This window comes from Coenobita brevimanus, chromosome 100 (assembly GCF_032717465.1).
Source record: "Coenobita brevimanus isolate Jiangsu-jjx chromosome 100, ASM3271746v2, whole genome shotgun sequence".
Classification (NCBI taxonomy): domain Eukaryota; kingdom Metazoa; phylum Arthropoda; class Malacostraca; order Decapoda; family Coenobitidae; genus Coenobita; species Coenobita brevimanus.
The window spans coordinates 46,015,205-46,030,320 of record NC_137053.1 but is presented as its reverse complement, the minus strand read 5'-3'; the positions used below and the strand labels follow the sequence as shown (position 1 = coordinate 46,030,320).

General features: G+C 40.1%; 1 pseudogene; it reads right to left on the bottom strand.

Moving 5' to 3' along the window:
- Window positions 1-14,756: 14,756 nt before the first annotated feature.
- Window positions 14,757-14,873, bottom strand: LOC145414734 (5S ribosomal RNA; annotated as a pseudogene).
- Between the last annotated feature and the right edge of the window lie 243 nt (window positions 14,874-15,116).

The following is a 15,116-nucleotide window of genomic DNA, read 5'->3' as shown; positions in this document are numbered from 1 at the left end:
TTAGTGCGCATCCATATTTGTAAAAAATGTAACCAAGAGCAGGAGGATATTAGTAAAAAATGCTTTGTTACGAATCAAGGAAAGTTTTTTCAGAGTTTCGTACAGATAGCTTTCAGATCTTGCAATACTTGTCTCGTTCATCAATTGTCTCTCGATGCTGCTATGTTTTGGCTTCTCCATCTGTCATCATGGATCTTCATTATCTCTGGCCATTAGGACTATCATCCATCTTGATAACTGAGAGAGAGAGAGAGAGAGAGAGAGAGAGAGAGAGAGAGAGAGAGAGAGAGAGAGGATTATACCGCTTAAACCGTGCACGTAGGTGCAAGAGGGTTCTGTGATTAAACCCGCGCACGTACGTGCGAAGGGGTTCTGTGTGTGGTTCGGTTTATTTGTCTGTCTGTCATTCTTTCCCTAGTAATATTACGGAAAAATTGTTGGATGGAACAACACTACATTTGGCTAATGATGAATGAAGAGAGGGGAAAAAAGTTGTAATTTTTTGGCCGAGAACGGTCACACATGATAGGCCAAAAGCAAGGTCAACTTGTCAATTAAGAGTTTTAAATCGATTTTGACCCTTGATGGGTGCCTGAAAGACAGGAAGGCATGAAGTTATTTGGTTTTGAGAGCAACTGGTGAAATGCAGAGGTCCCAGGACAAGGTCAGCCTTCCGACCCATTAACTCAAGGAGTTTTGATTAGCTCTGCACGAAACTTGGTGAAAAATTTAAGGTTAGGGAAGGGTGAACTGATCTATTTATAAATCAATAGGTAAAATGTGAATGACATGGAGCACTGCCAACTGAAATGTTTTTATTTAGATTAGGACCAAATTTGATGGGTGGGTTAAGGGTCACGTAAGACTGAAGTAATTCCATTTTGAGAACAATCACTCAAAAGTCAGTGACAAAGATGTTCGGCCTTAATCTATTGTTCCTGCTTGCATTAGAGATGCAGTTTGGTCATGAAAACACACACACACACACACACACACACACACACACACACACACACACAAATCAGTGGAATGCACTGCCATATGAAATAGTGTGTGCCAAAACTATTCGTAAATTTGAGGATACGTATGATAAAATTGGTTTAATACACGGGACAGTACGAGCTTGACTTATATCTGTAAAGATACAATTAGGTAAGAACAATTAAGTAAGAACATATCCTGATCCAGTCCTTTTTATCCCCTTTGTACTTCTGCACAAAGTATTCATATATTTGTCTTCTTGACACATTCCTCCATCCCACTAACACCCCTTCTGGACTTTTAGAATAATGAATTTCAGGTTGGGTTTTACAACTTTGACAATTTAGGTCTCAAAAGCCCATTTTTTTTGTCAGATAGTAATATATTCTGCTTAAAGTGAAGCTAATCAAGGAGTCCTATGCAACAGTGTCCTCCAAACATATCAGTACTACGTCACAGTTGTCAGTACCTATAAGATCATATGGTCACATTTCAGTTTCCATCTGACAGATGGCAAAACTAATATGAATATCAGTGGTTATGTAACTTTCATATGGGTTAAAATAAAATTTACAGCACAATGTAGCGTTGCAGGTACTCACCCGCAGCAGCGTAACTTGGAAGTAATTCAAACCTCCACAGCATAACTAGGAAATTTATTGCATTGTGCAGGATGGACTACGCAACGTAAACATACCAAACTTTTTACCATGTCACAGACAGTATTAAATTTGTTTCACACCATCATCCATAGAACGTCGTCATTGGCTCTATAAAAATTAATTGTTAGCCTACGGGCTGACTACCGGGCAAACATACGCAGAAGCAGTAATATTTGCTGCTCCTCTGAGTTCTGTTGCTGAAGGAACTGCGGTTGGTATTTGTTTGCCTGCATTTCCCTCCAAATGTGCTTATAAACACAAACTTCACCCATGACTGCAGGTATCTAATTTCCTTTCTCTCGTCACATTTCATGCAACAACTTTTCCCCCTCTCCTTCACTGCTTGGAGGAGTTAACTTGTAGGAGCTGTACTTCAACACAGCGAAATTAGCCAAGAAAAATGAAGAAGCAAGGCTGCGTTACGTATAACCCGAAGGAGTAAGGTGCTTACTTCATGACAATGGGTAACAAATGCAGCTGGATCACAAAGCGTGGCCATAGATTAAGGTTACTGAGTCAGAATCTGCCGAAGACAAGTTTGTGTTATCCCAGTATCCGAGATTCATAAGAAGTGGATAGTTCCAGAGTACAGGTCTTTGAAATCATTACTGGCATATCTCTACAACGAAATGAAGCTCCAATAAAGTCTCTTTTAGTCCTCCCTGTGCCGTAGGAAGTACGAAGCTGCAGACAATAAATGCTGGATAGTGGAATCATTACACATTTACTCGAAAATAAAGAGTGGGGTGGGGAACTGAATTCCTGCTCTCCATTTCTACCCCTTTAAGTTGTTGCCCTTTATGAAACACACTCAAAGGGTGAGTAATGTAAATCTGCCTATCCTCAGGGACAGAGACAGTATATCCTTTCAAACTGAATAAAGCCAGTAACACTCCTTACGCTTAAGACCATGCAATAGCTACTTTATTAATCCTCCTGGTTTAGTAGATACCTCATAAGCTGAATTACAGAAGAACAGTTAATAAACTACTAGATGCGGGAGCTTCAGGACCCTTCAATTTATGCCATAGGTGTGGTATGGTGTGGTGTGGGAGGCAAGTGGAGTGGGAGAGTGTTGTGTTGTGGTGTGGGGTATGGTAGTGTTGCCTCACTCATGTCGGTAAAATGTACGTGAGTGAAGCATCTCGTTTTCGAAAATAATTCTAAGAAATAAAAGGACAAGGCTGATCCCGAGATGTTCCGCATCTAAAAGACTTCGTGTGAATGAAAGATTTAGTAGTTTATTGAGAGTACAAATTTACTTAGTCGTTTTGATGAAAATGCGCGGAGCTGTATAATGTGTAACATAACTAGACCTTGTTTACTCGAGCAAGGACGTATTATGGCCAGTGATTTTATTTTCATATAATAGGAGTCAAAGACACTTCTTTGTCACTTATCAATGGGAACAATGTCGTCCTGTTGAAAAAGAAGCTGGGATTCGCAGTATACGCAGTATATCAGCTTGTGAAAGTATTCCCTTAATCCTGTCCAGTTTATCTCCGCATCCTAGAAGTCTTGTAATCATCTCGTTAACATAAACATGCCTGAGTTTATAGGGCCATAAATACAGAATCTGCAAGGGGGTTCAAAGGATCCAGAGTATGTTTATGGATGGGGAGCTAAGCAGCTTCACAGGGATCAGACTCTAACTTACTATGATGTCAGAGGAGGGTTGGTGGATGGGGTCGTATTGAGTGAAGGAATGCGATAATGAGGTCTTCAGCGAGAGATTAATATATATCAGAGTAAACACTACATGTCTGTTCTCGAAACATTGTTGATATAATTATGTTCTTATCCTTCTTCCGATGAAAAGTCGGGACGTGTAATCAGTAGAAAATAAACAGAAAGTCTGGCATCCCCTAAACCTGATGACCTGTTTTGCAACCTGCTGGTGACATTAGACCACGGGAATGCTGCTCTATGTTTTGGTGAGGGAGTAACAGGTATTTTATCCAAGGAGAACACACAGGGGAAATATATCGAAGGGAATCAGACCATGAAAACTCTAATTCTTGATCCTTTATTCACTAAAAAGTGTTGAAAAAGATTGAAGAATTTAAAGACAGCCAGTATTTTCAAGAGAATGAGGGATGGTCGTCAAGGAAAATAAATATCTAGCACTCTAGATCTCCAAGATCCACACACATTCCTGTAAAAGTTAGAAAACTCTACGGATTAATATTTAAATACGTGTGTTTGCATGGCCTACCTTTGACACAATGAAATCCTCCAAATTCAAGAAATAAGTTGGGTATTTATGGATATTTGTCGCAGGAACAATTCTATCGCGCCTGAAGTGAACTGGTTATGAAATGAGAGAATAGTGACTAAACGAGAAGTATATAAAAATATTAAAAGAGTGAAGAAGAAAGAACATTAGCAAATATACTTTCGTTTCTACCATAGTATGGACAGAAAAAAAGATGAGAAAGAGCATTCAGGAAGTGCAACAGCCGTGCTCTCTATGAGGTCTGACGGCCGAAAACTTGCCTTTGCCCAGTACAGCAGGTCACTGTTCAACACTAACCTTGTCCCTTAACAACAATTTTCTCAAAATCGAATTTCATTATCCTTGTTTTAATCTGGGCTTTTCAACAAAGCATAGGATACAAAGAATAAAGACTGTTTAAGTTGACCTTGCCATGTAACCTTGACCTTTAACGTACTGTTATATAAAAACAATGTCAACCGCTTGGGTGGTCTTCAACTCCTCGACTAAGTTTGATGCTAATCAAATCAAAACTGTTTTAGTTATTTTGCTTTCTCTCTCTCTCTCTCTCACACACACACACACACACACACACACACACACACACACACACACGCACAGGTTGAACTTTGACCTTGCCATGACTTTAAAAATATAGATGATTTTTCTAAAAGCTGAATCCCTTCGTTCTAATCGGACCCTTAACCCCCACACCAAATGCCGTTCATGTCACATGTTTGAGTTCGTCCTCATTTTGACTTTTCCCTGTGAACGTAGCATATGGCTGATTATTTTCAAAATCCAAACCGTATATCCTCACCCTTAACCCTTCCACAACGTTTGGTCTCAGTCGGATAACAACTGTTCATACTGACGTTACCATGTGATCCTGAAGTCTGGCGCATTGCTTAAAAAAAAAAAAAAAAAAAAAAAAAAAAAAAAAAAATTCACTCCGTGGTTGACCCCTTAAGTCTTTCACCATATTTGGCTAAAATCGGAGAGAAGTTTTTTGAGTTATTTTGTTAAACACACACACACACACACACACACACACACACACACACACACACACACACTTACCACAAAAACAACACCAATTTTTGTTTCGTCAGCAGAGGTATAAAATAAGAATAATAAGAAATATTTGGGGGGAGCGTGCCAGTTACTGAAATGTCCCACGCAACAAGAAGTGCATCATGAAGGTACATTGTTGTTTCCCATCTTTCTTGAACTGCCTTGAAATAAATCTCAGAATTTTGGATTTTTTCTTCCGGTGATACCTTGGAGAGACACTGAATTCTAAAAACAGTCATTGGCTACCAGAACAGTTGCTAAGATAGTGACTAGTGGCAGTATGAACCCGCACTCTGGACCTGGTGGGGTTTGGGGTGCGTCACTTGTTCATTTCTGCTCGGTGATAGCACATGCCTCAGAGGAAGCTCAAAATCTGGTACGATTTTTCATAACAGGGTGGTGGGGATTCTGAGAAGTCTTGCCCCGAAGAAGATAATCATACTGGTGTCAGTCAAAGCTGTGAAGCCTCTGATCATAGTCGGACAGTTTTTAAAAAATGGTTCAGTGTAGGGCAGGACCTTCTTGGAGGCGAAGTGTTAACTGGAACCCTTTCCCAGGGTGGAGAAAGAAGACTGTGCAACGGATTTGTGTAGGGAGAGTGAAGCATGTGAAAGTTGAAATGTTGTAGTTACTAGTGTTTGTACCGAAGCTTGTATAAGTCATCTTTAGAACTGACAGGGTATGACCATCCACAAGAAAGAGACAGCACCTTCGTTAGATGTCAGCACGGTTTGTGCCTCAAACGCTACACTCAGAGCACATTCATCGGGAAACAAGTGTGGTAACCTCTCAGCCACAGCAGCTCCTCAAATCACAGTCATTGACTAGGCGCATTGTCGCAGAGTTAGATATGTAAGAATATCTATCTATCTATCTATTGCCAGACGCCATAATCCCTTCAGGGGTGGCCACTTGACTTTGAGTTATTTGTTTTAAGGGGAGGGGCACTAACCCTCCACCAACCCACTTGTTCACACGTAGGGAGCACGTATGGTTTGGTTATATGGTTACCACCCAGCGTTGCAAATGGTTTATTGGCTTACAGGAAACCATTTGGCTTGTCACTCAATGTAAAGCCACCTGTAAAGGAAAGAAAAGCAATAAGAAGTGACAGGAAAGATGGGAGAAATAGGAACAGAGGAGGGGAGGCACAGAAAAAGAATGGAAAGACTCTTTATGTACAAGATTACGATTGGGCTATAAATATTATTGGGAACTTCAATATGCTTTGCTCAATTTATCAGCGACCCTCATGCCTGATTTTAATCCAAATGTAGGGTGAGTATTCTTTGAACATCTATTATAACCAAGTTGAAGCTTCCAGAGTTAAAACAGTGAAACAGTGTGGAAAAAGATATTTCTTGCCAGAAGCGAGAGGCGGTAAAAAATCATTTATTTGATATGAGGAAGTACCTTGCTTTTCTCGGACATACAGTAAAGTAATTCATTCTTCCTTTCAGAATTACACTTTTACACTTATATAGGTGTTGTAGAACGCCTTCACACAGTGAAACGGATATAGCCGAAAGGTAAGTTAAGTAACGTCCCTTATAAGTACGCAATAAAGAGCTCTTGACATCTTTATGAGTACTCTTTCTTGTCCAGTGGGTGAGTGAAGCGAGGTGAGATGTGTTGGAAGAAGACGTCACCACCTAAATCGCAACCATCCTGTATCACGTGAAAGCAGAGCAAAGTATTGTGATCGGTTTGTAACTAACTGCTTATCTTGTCCCAATATATATATATGTAGAAAGAAGATTCCGTAACATCTTTGGGACTCATGAACGATACTCATTTAAAACTTAGGCAAAATGGCGTGAGACAGCTAGATTGTTTGATAAGGTTGTCCATAACAACATTCACTATTAGTCACTGCCCAAATAAGGAAAACCTCTGAATAATCAGTAGTTCACTAGTTGAATAAAATAACACAGTGACGAATAAAGTCTTACTCTTAATAATTTTTATTCACCGTTGAAGAAGTATATGAGGGCAACACATTACTCATATCAGTTCAAACAATGATTACCCGTGATTAGCCAGCCATGTGTGTACAGTCAAAGTAGCAATTATCTTCCTTGTTTTGTCTAAAGAAAACTTACAACTGGCGAAACTCAATGAAAAGCCGATCACAGTAGGTGTGTGTTTCAGATGGTTCGAATTTTCCGTTACGTATTCGCCAAAGTTCGGGAAGATACGTCTGTCCATATATGAATATATATTTATATATTTAATACTAACGACAGGGTGAATAACATCGTACCTAAGGCACCCTAATCTGTGTGGGGCTCGACCCCTCGCGCTACTGCAGGTCTTAAATGTGTGACCGTGACATAATTTTGACTTTTTTTTTTTTTGCACATTTACACACCTCGAGCAGCTGCAGTGTGGATGGGAGTGAATTTAAGCTCTTCCGGTCATGATGATGTCAAAAGGGACTTCGTAACACCAAAATCTGATCAGACAAGTAATTAGACGTGGGATAATCCTTGCGGGTAAATTAGGAGAGGAGAATATGCTATTACAATGTAAGATTTGTTGCTAAGCATAATTAAACAAACCCCTGTAATACTAAAACTGTTTTGTTATCCCAGACGCTGTGAGATTTGTGGAAGAAATTGGGTGAAACTAGAGAACAAACATATTAAACACGAGGATAAATGTGCACTGTACCACAGTGGAAGTTATGATGTAGTGTGTGTGTTGCCCGGCAACCAAACGGTGGAAATGGATTTTAGAGTTACAGGGGTGATTTCGTGTAATATGAGAAGTTCTTTAGTCAGTCGATTCTAATGTGGCTTTGCATTCCCATCTCTTCAGATTGATACACAGCTATAAAAATTTATTGAAATCAAAAGGAAATAAAGCTTAGTATTATCTTATTCTGCCACTGATGTATGGAAATTAAGTTGCTAAAAGGAGGCAGTCTCTTCTAAGTTGACCTGGATGAACTGTAATGAATGTTGCTAATGGATTGTGATCCTGTTCCTTTTGCAAAATAATGTGACTGGGTTTTTGGCATGATAACAGTTTTCCATAGACAGGGGTAAGTGTGTGTGTGTGTGTGTGTGTGTGTGTGTGTGTGTGTGTGTGAGAGAGAGAGAGAGAGAGAGAGAGAGAGAGAGAGAGAGAGAGAGAGAGAGAGAGTTGTTTGTTAAATAAAGCGAGATATGGAGGACCGAAGAAAGTGAATGAATGTGTAACCCTGCCTACATAGAAGAGCGGCAGTATATAATTATAATTAATTCGAAATATATTGTATGTGCATCTCAAAATCCCTCAAATTAAGGGGAAAAAATCACAACATTAATTTTTCCCCCATCAGACGAAGTCGTAAATTTAGTAAAAGTCATACCACATGGTACGTCACACCTATAAAGTGCATAGGTCCACGGACTGGAAAATTTAATAAGTATTTAACTGTTCATTTTCATTTTCACTTCAGGAGAATTGCCCAAAGCAAACATATTTGAAACTCCGGGATGTATATATGTCAGACTAAGTGTCACAGAAACGCTAGGTTCACTCACCTGAAAAAGGGGTTTATTACGTATAATGACTTGGACTAGATTAAAGAGGACGAAAAAAGTAATTACCATAGGCGAAAAGGTCAACGAACCTGATATTTCTTTCATGTCTGCTAACTCCCAGAATCAGTTCAGTAGCCGTAAAAAAGATAATCTCTCTCAGGCAACTGCAAAGATAGTTTAATAAATCTAGTTCTTAACTGCTATCCGACATATTATATTGACGAAGATTATGAAATACAAAAGACTGCATATTTATGGCACAAGGTAGACAGTTTCAGATAGACTGGGAAGACTAAAACAACCACTGAATACAGGCAGCATCCATATTTACTAATACCGGTACATGTGTATGTAGACAGTCCTGGTGTTGAGGTCGGTGCCGGGTTTGTTCTTGGTGTTGGAAATAGTGTGGCGGTGGTGGGGGGGGGGGAGAGGAGGAATTCGAGGAGCTGGTGGGAAACGGAAACCTTTAGGGTAAGTATAAACACCTTCCCCGCCCTGATAACTGTGATGAAAGGAAAATATTTGCTAATGAAACTGAGTGACGCCTGGTTGAGGAAACTCTGTCTGTCTGTCTGTCTGTCTGTCTCTCTCTCTCTCTCTCTCTCTCTCTCTCTCTCTCTCTCTCTCTCTCTCTCTCTCTCTTTCATTTCATTTTGCTTTTTATTCCTTCTTTAACAGTCTGCAAGATTACATTGACTCAACACACACGCTCATATATATAAATATATAAATAAATAAATATATATATATATATATATATATATATATATATATATATATATATATATATATATATATAGAGAGAGAGAGAGAGAGAGAGAGAGAGAGAGAGAGAGAGAGATCATCAACCGGACCCCTTTTCCCCACGTAGAACAGGATAAGGAGTAGCAGCGTCCAGACAGCCAAAGTTTGCCCAGTTCAATGGGCCACGCTACCATTTACTCATCATTCAAGCCCTCGAAATCCTGGCTCCATTAGATTGGTCAAAAAAAATAATAATAATAATAATAATCACCAAGTTCTGTAGCTTCACATATATCTGTCTGATAGAGCCAAACAGAAAGCTGTCACGCTAAAAAGGGGTGCCAAATCCCCGGTTATGCGCCTCTCCGCACAACATTCATCCATCCAGCTCGGTCTTTTGTCAGTCCCTTAGCCTCACCAACTTCCATGCCTCTCTTCCTCATACACTCATCCACCATATTTCTCCCTTGGCCCACCTCGCCTTCTGTCTCCTTCACATTTGCTCAGATATACCTTTGTCACCAGTTTCTCCACATGACCAAAGCATCTCAGTACACTGTCTTCGATTCTGGTCTCCACAGACTTAATCACTCCCTATCTTTCACATTATTCCGTATCCTATTCACTCTCTGTACTCCACATACATTCCAAAGCAATTCCATCTCCACTGCTCTTACTCTTGACTTTTCACTTTCATGCCACATCATAGTATCATTTCCGTATGTTAAAACTGACACTAACACTCATGTAAGCCACGCTCAGCTGCAACGCTCAAGCCTCCGTTTCTTATCAAGGCCTTCAAAGAACTAGCTACGTTCCTTCCTTGTGTCACTCTACTTAGAGAGAGAGAGAGAGAGAGATGTATGTTACATCCGGAACTACATCAGCATTAATTTAAAAATTCGCATCCGCTTCCGAATCCGATGTTTCATTAAGTCAACATCCGCATGTCCATTCCCATCCACACATACGTCATCCACATTTGCATCCACATCCCCAATGGTGATATGAGGATGTTCCGGAAGTGTATGTATGAAATTATGTTGTTATTCAATACTTGTCATTAAAACTGAAATACGTAACATTCTCTCTCTCTCTCTCTCTCTCTCTCTCTCTCTCTCTCTCTCTCTCTCTCTCTCTCCCTCTCTCTCTCTCCTGGGTAATCAATTGTAAATCTATTTAGGCAGTTGTTTGGCGAAATTTTTAAGGCATGCAGTGCAAGACCATAATTTGGTAAGTGCCAATGGTCACTGCCAGTTAGAGGCTAGGTGCTGTGATGGCGGAGACAATTGCCACACAAGGCCTACCACTGTGAATAGTAGCTTTTGCCTCCGAGTACTGTAAAGCATATAAAGTACGTAAATTTTCCATGTGTGTGTGTGTGTGTGTGTGTGTGTGTGTGTGTGTGTGTGTGTGTGTGTGTGTGTGTGTGTTAACATCTATATATCTGTTATATATAACATACAAATATTTAGAAACTTGAACAGAATAATAACGGAAACTCTCACAAAAATAGTTACGACACGGATCCCTGGTACTAAAACTGACACATACAGCACAACGCGGTAAACCGGAGGCACTTAATGGACACAGTAACTGTGGGCGAGAATGGGATCATACTTCATAGGGTCAGTTCTGTCGTATGAAAACTGGGTGTTCTTCTCTTCGAGTCACTAACTCGACCACGATGAAGATTCTTGGTGCAGGCTCTATCCCTCTCAGTAAGAAATATTTATTTACTGAGGCGGTGGCTGAATTGGTAGAGGGGCGGCCTATATTCCTAATGGAACCAGGATCGAATCCCGGCTGGGGCAGGGAACAGCTTAAGGATTTGAATTTCCTAAAAGCAGACTTTCCTGATCTATCATATGACCCGCCGACATGTCATAATAATACTCCCGCTAATACCAATACACCAGTCCTGTATGAGACAGCCCTAGCATGTATTCAGCATGGATGCTGGGTGTCAGCGCCGAAGTGGTGACATGTGGAAGTGTAGGAGGACTACTGGGCCTTGGGATTGGTCACTGCTCCCAAGATACAGGCCCTCAAGCCTTTGCCCAGAGTCGGACACTTAATATATATATATATATATATATATATATATATATATATATATATATATATATATATATATATATATATATACAGTATATATGTTACACGAAATTTACGCGGTTGCTGGAAGAGAATACTCAAAAACTTTGAATTCTGAAAAATAATTTGTCACTTCTAAGCCACGACTACTAAATGTGCAAATGAATTTTTTGAAGTTAAATAATTATCTTCAGTTGACTACTTTCCAATAGGTAGTGGTTAGGGAATGGGGGCGGTGAGATGCTCGACGAACGGGGTCGCCGTCCCGTTTATGGTAAAACATAACATTTACCTGAATGTGTGGCGCAAACTTTTCTTACAAGTGAATACACACACAAACACACACACACACACACACACACACACACACACACACACATAAATATATATATATATATATATATAGTATATATAGATACATATATAGATATATATATATATATATATATATATATATCCATCATCCAATCCTACTTTGCCCCATGAGGAGTGTAGGAGCCCGGGGTTAGGCAGTTGGTCCTGACATTTAAGCTGAGAGTGACCAACCTCACTCATCCCTGAGTGGCATTACGTGAGCAATAGACCCCAGCCATCCCTTGGATATAAACCTTCACCGGCTCAATCCGATTGGAGCACAATAATTACCGACTAAACCACCAGGCGCCAAAATTTGGTTATATGGTTACCACCCAGCGTAGTAAATGGTTTCCTGGTGCACAGGAAACCATTTGGCTTGTCACTCAGCGAAGAGTCACCCACAAGCAGAAGGAAGAGGAAAGAATGAAGGAATGAATAACAGAAGAGAGAGTGTAAAGTCACCCGTAGGCAGAAGGACGAGGAAAGAATGAAGGAAAGAAAGATAGAAGATGGAAGGAAAGAAGGATGGAGGAGAGGAAAGGGCAGACACCCGAGTGCAGCACTACATTGAGTGAGTGGATGGTGAGCGCCCTCACATACCCCAATATATATATATATATATATATATATATATATATATATATATATATATATATATATATATTTATTTATTTATTTATTTATATATATATATATATATTTATTTATTTATATATATATATTTATTTATTTATTTATTTCTATATATATATATATATATATATATATATATATATATATATATATATATATATATATATATATATATATATATACAGAGGTGGGCACCCGGTACACAAAAAGTACCGTCGGTACCGGTACCGGTACTTGCCTAAAAATGTAGTCACTACCGGTACCGGAAAAAAAAAAAAAAAAAAAAAAAAGTACCGAGTACCGACTCGGTACTCGGTACTCGGTACATGAGTATGAATCATGTAAACTTGCTCAGTATTGATTTTTTTTTTTTTTTTTTTTTTTTTGTACCACACTGAGGACCCAGAGGTCAGGCTTGTCATCAAAGCCGGACCTGAGGAGAGATGAAAGATGTCAGACAATTGTCACAGTCAGATTAACTATGGGGTGACTAAAGCATAAGGTTTTGCGATTGTTCAGTCCTTTACTTTTAACTCATAGATCGCTAAACTTTAACTGGCGACTGTAATTCACATTCTCATACACCTAATTTAATATTTATCAAAATAAACACAATTTAATGACTACATCGTGTCATTACATGCACAATAATCTGATTAATAAATACACAGTGCACTTCAGTTTTCTTTTCCAGTGTTGTCTTCGAGGAAAATGAGCACTTCAAAATGATAGTCACTGTGTCCCGCCCGTTTTGGTTTGAGCACGTCCTTCCCCAATGAAAACAGACATTCCACAGCAGAACTGGAAGGTATTAGCGTGTTATAAGTTACAAATAAGTCTCTAAAAATCTTGCAAGGAAAGCAGTCCTTGTTGATTTTATGTTTCTGGGGTTTCTCCAAAAATTCCTTTACTAGCTTTATCCCAGTCTCCCTTTTCTTCCTCTGTTTTACATAAAGGGGTTCGAAAAACTTCCTTGACTTCCTACTCGTCATCATCATCAGTGGTGCTACTCTCCGCATCCTCTAGCTTGCTCTCCAGTAGTGACACCATCTTCTCAACCCTCCTGATTTTCTCTATGTCGTAGGATGCAGACTCAGGTAACCACGCCAACCGCGATAGCTTGAATTAGGGATGATAGGCAGCAGCATGCAGACAGTCAATGTCCTCGAAACGATGGCCGAACATGCCTACCACACCCCCAATCACTGCGTTCACTAGAGGCTTGCACACCGTCAGATATATATATATATATATATATATATATATATATATATATATATATATATATATATATATATATATATATATATATATATATATATATATGAGTTGCGAAGACACAAGTGAGTAACAGAAATTGTCATACTAATAATTACAGTTTGACACTACCAGTGTATTAAGCTGAAGTAGAATTATACTAACAGCTTTGTTTTAAGAAGTTATATCCAGATCCGCATCCGTATACACGAGGATATGAAAGCTGAATATCTGCCTCCGCACCAAAATCTTCATCTGCAAAATATCTATCTATCTATATACCTAGGCTGCTTCCCCCAAGGAAAGGGAGGTAGCCGAGACAGGACGACACACTCCCCATTTACTCATCCATTCAAACACATTCATTCGCATCTTAGCCCCAAGGGGAGAACGGAGAGATCCTCACCGCACCACACCGCACACGGGTCAACTGCGCAATGCAATCAGTGACATCCGCAGCAGGGCCCGACAGCAGAGCTGGTTTACCCCTGCCACATCATAACAGATCCATCCTTTTACCCGCACCTGACCTGACTAGCTGATCAGATCAGCTCCATTTAGTTCTGTCATGCACAGCCACTCTTCCTTGCTCAACGGACATCCCTCTCGCATCCAGTGCTCTCTTCACACTGTCCATCCATCCTATTCGTGGTCTTCCTCTCAGCCTTACACCTCTCACATCATATCTAGTTTTCTTTTTCACCAATCGCTCATTATCCATTCTCTCCATATGCCCAAACCATCGCAACACCCTCTGCTCAACTCTACCAGCCATCTCCCGAACAACTCCAGTTCTCCTTCGCACTTCATCATTTCGCACTCGATCCATACGCGTCACTCCACACATCCTCCTCAGACACCTCATCTCCATTACATTCAAACTTTTCCTCTCTGCTACACCCATATTCCATGTTTCAGCCCCATATACCGCAGTCGGTACCACAACACCCTCATACAACCTTCTCTTTACATCCACTCTAAGTGAACGACATCTAAACACTTTTTTCATTCCTCCCAGCACCTTTCCTACGTCATTTATTCTAAACTTCACTTCTGCATCTATTCTTCCATCCACAGCAACATGTTTTCATTCATTCATTGCCAGACGCCATGCATCCCAAACGGGGTGGCCAAGGGCTTAGAGTTAATTGTTTTACAGGGAGAGGCACTAATCCTCTACCAACCCCACTTGACACGTAGGGATGCCAACAGCATCTGGTGTTCCCAGGCGGTCACCCATCCAAGTACTAACTAGACCCAACGTTGCTTAACTTCGCTGATCGGACGGGAAGCGGTGTACTCAACGTGGTGACCCTAGGTGTTTAAAACACTCTACCTCCTCAAGCAACTCGCCATTCAAAGCTATATTCATCCCCCTACCATCTACCAACCTCGTACACTTCATCACTTTACTCTTATTCTCATTTACTTTCAATTTCCTCCTTTCACACACCCTTCCAAACTCCTCTACCAACTGTCTCAATCTCTCCTCTGAATCAGCCATCAGTGCAGTATCATCTGCAAACAGCAGCTGCTTCAGATTCCACTCTCCAACATAAACAT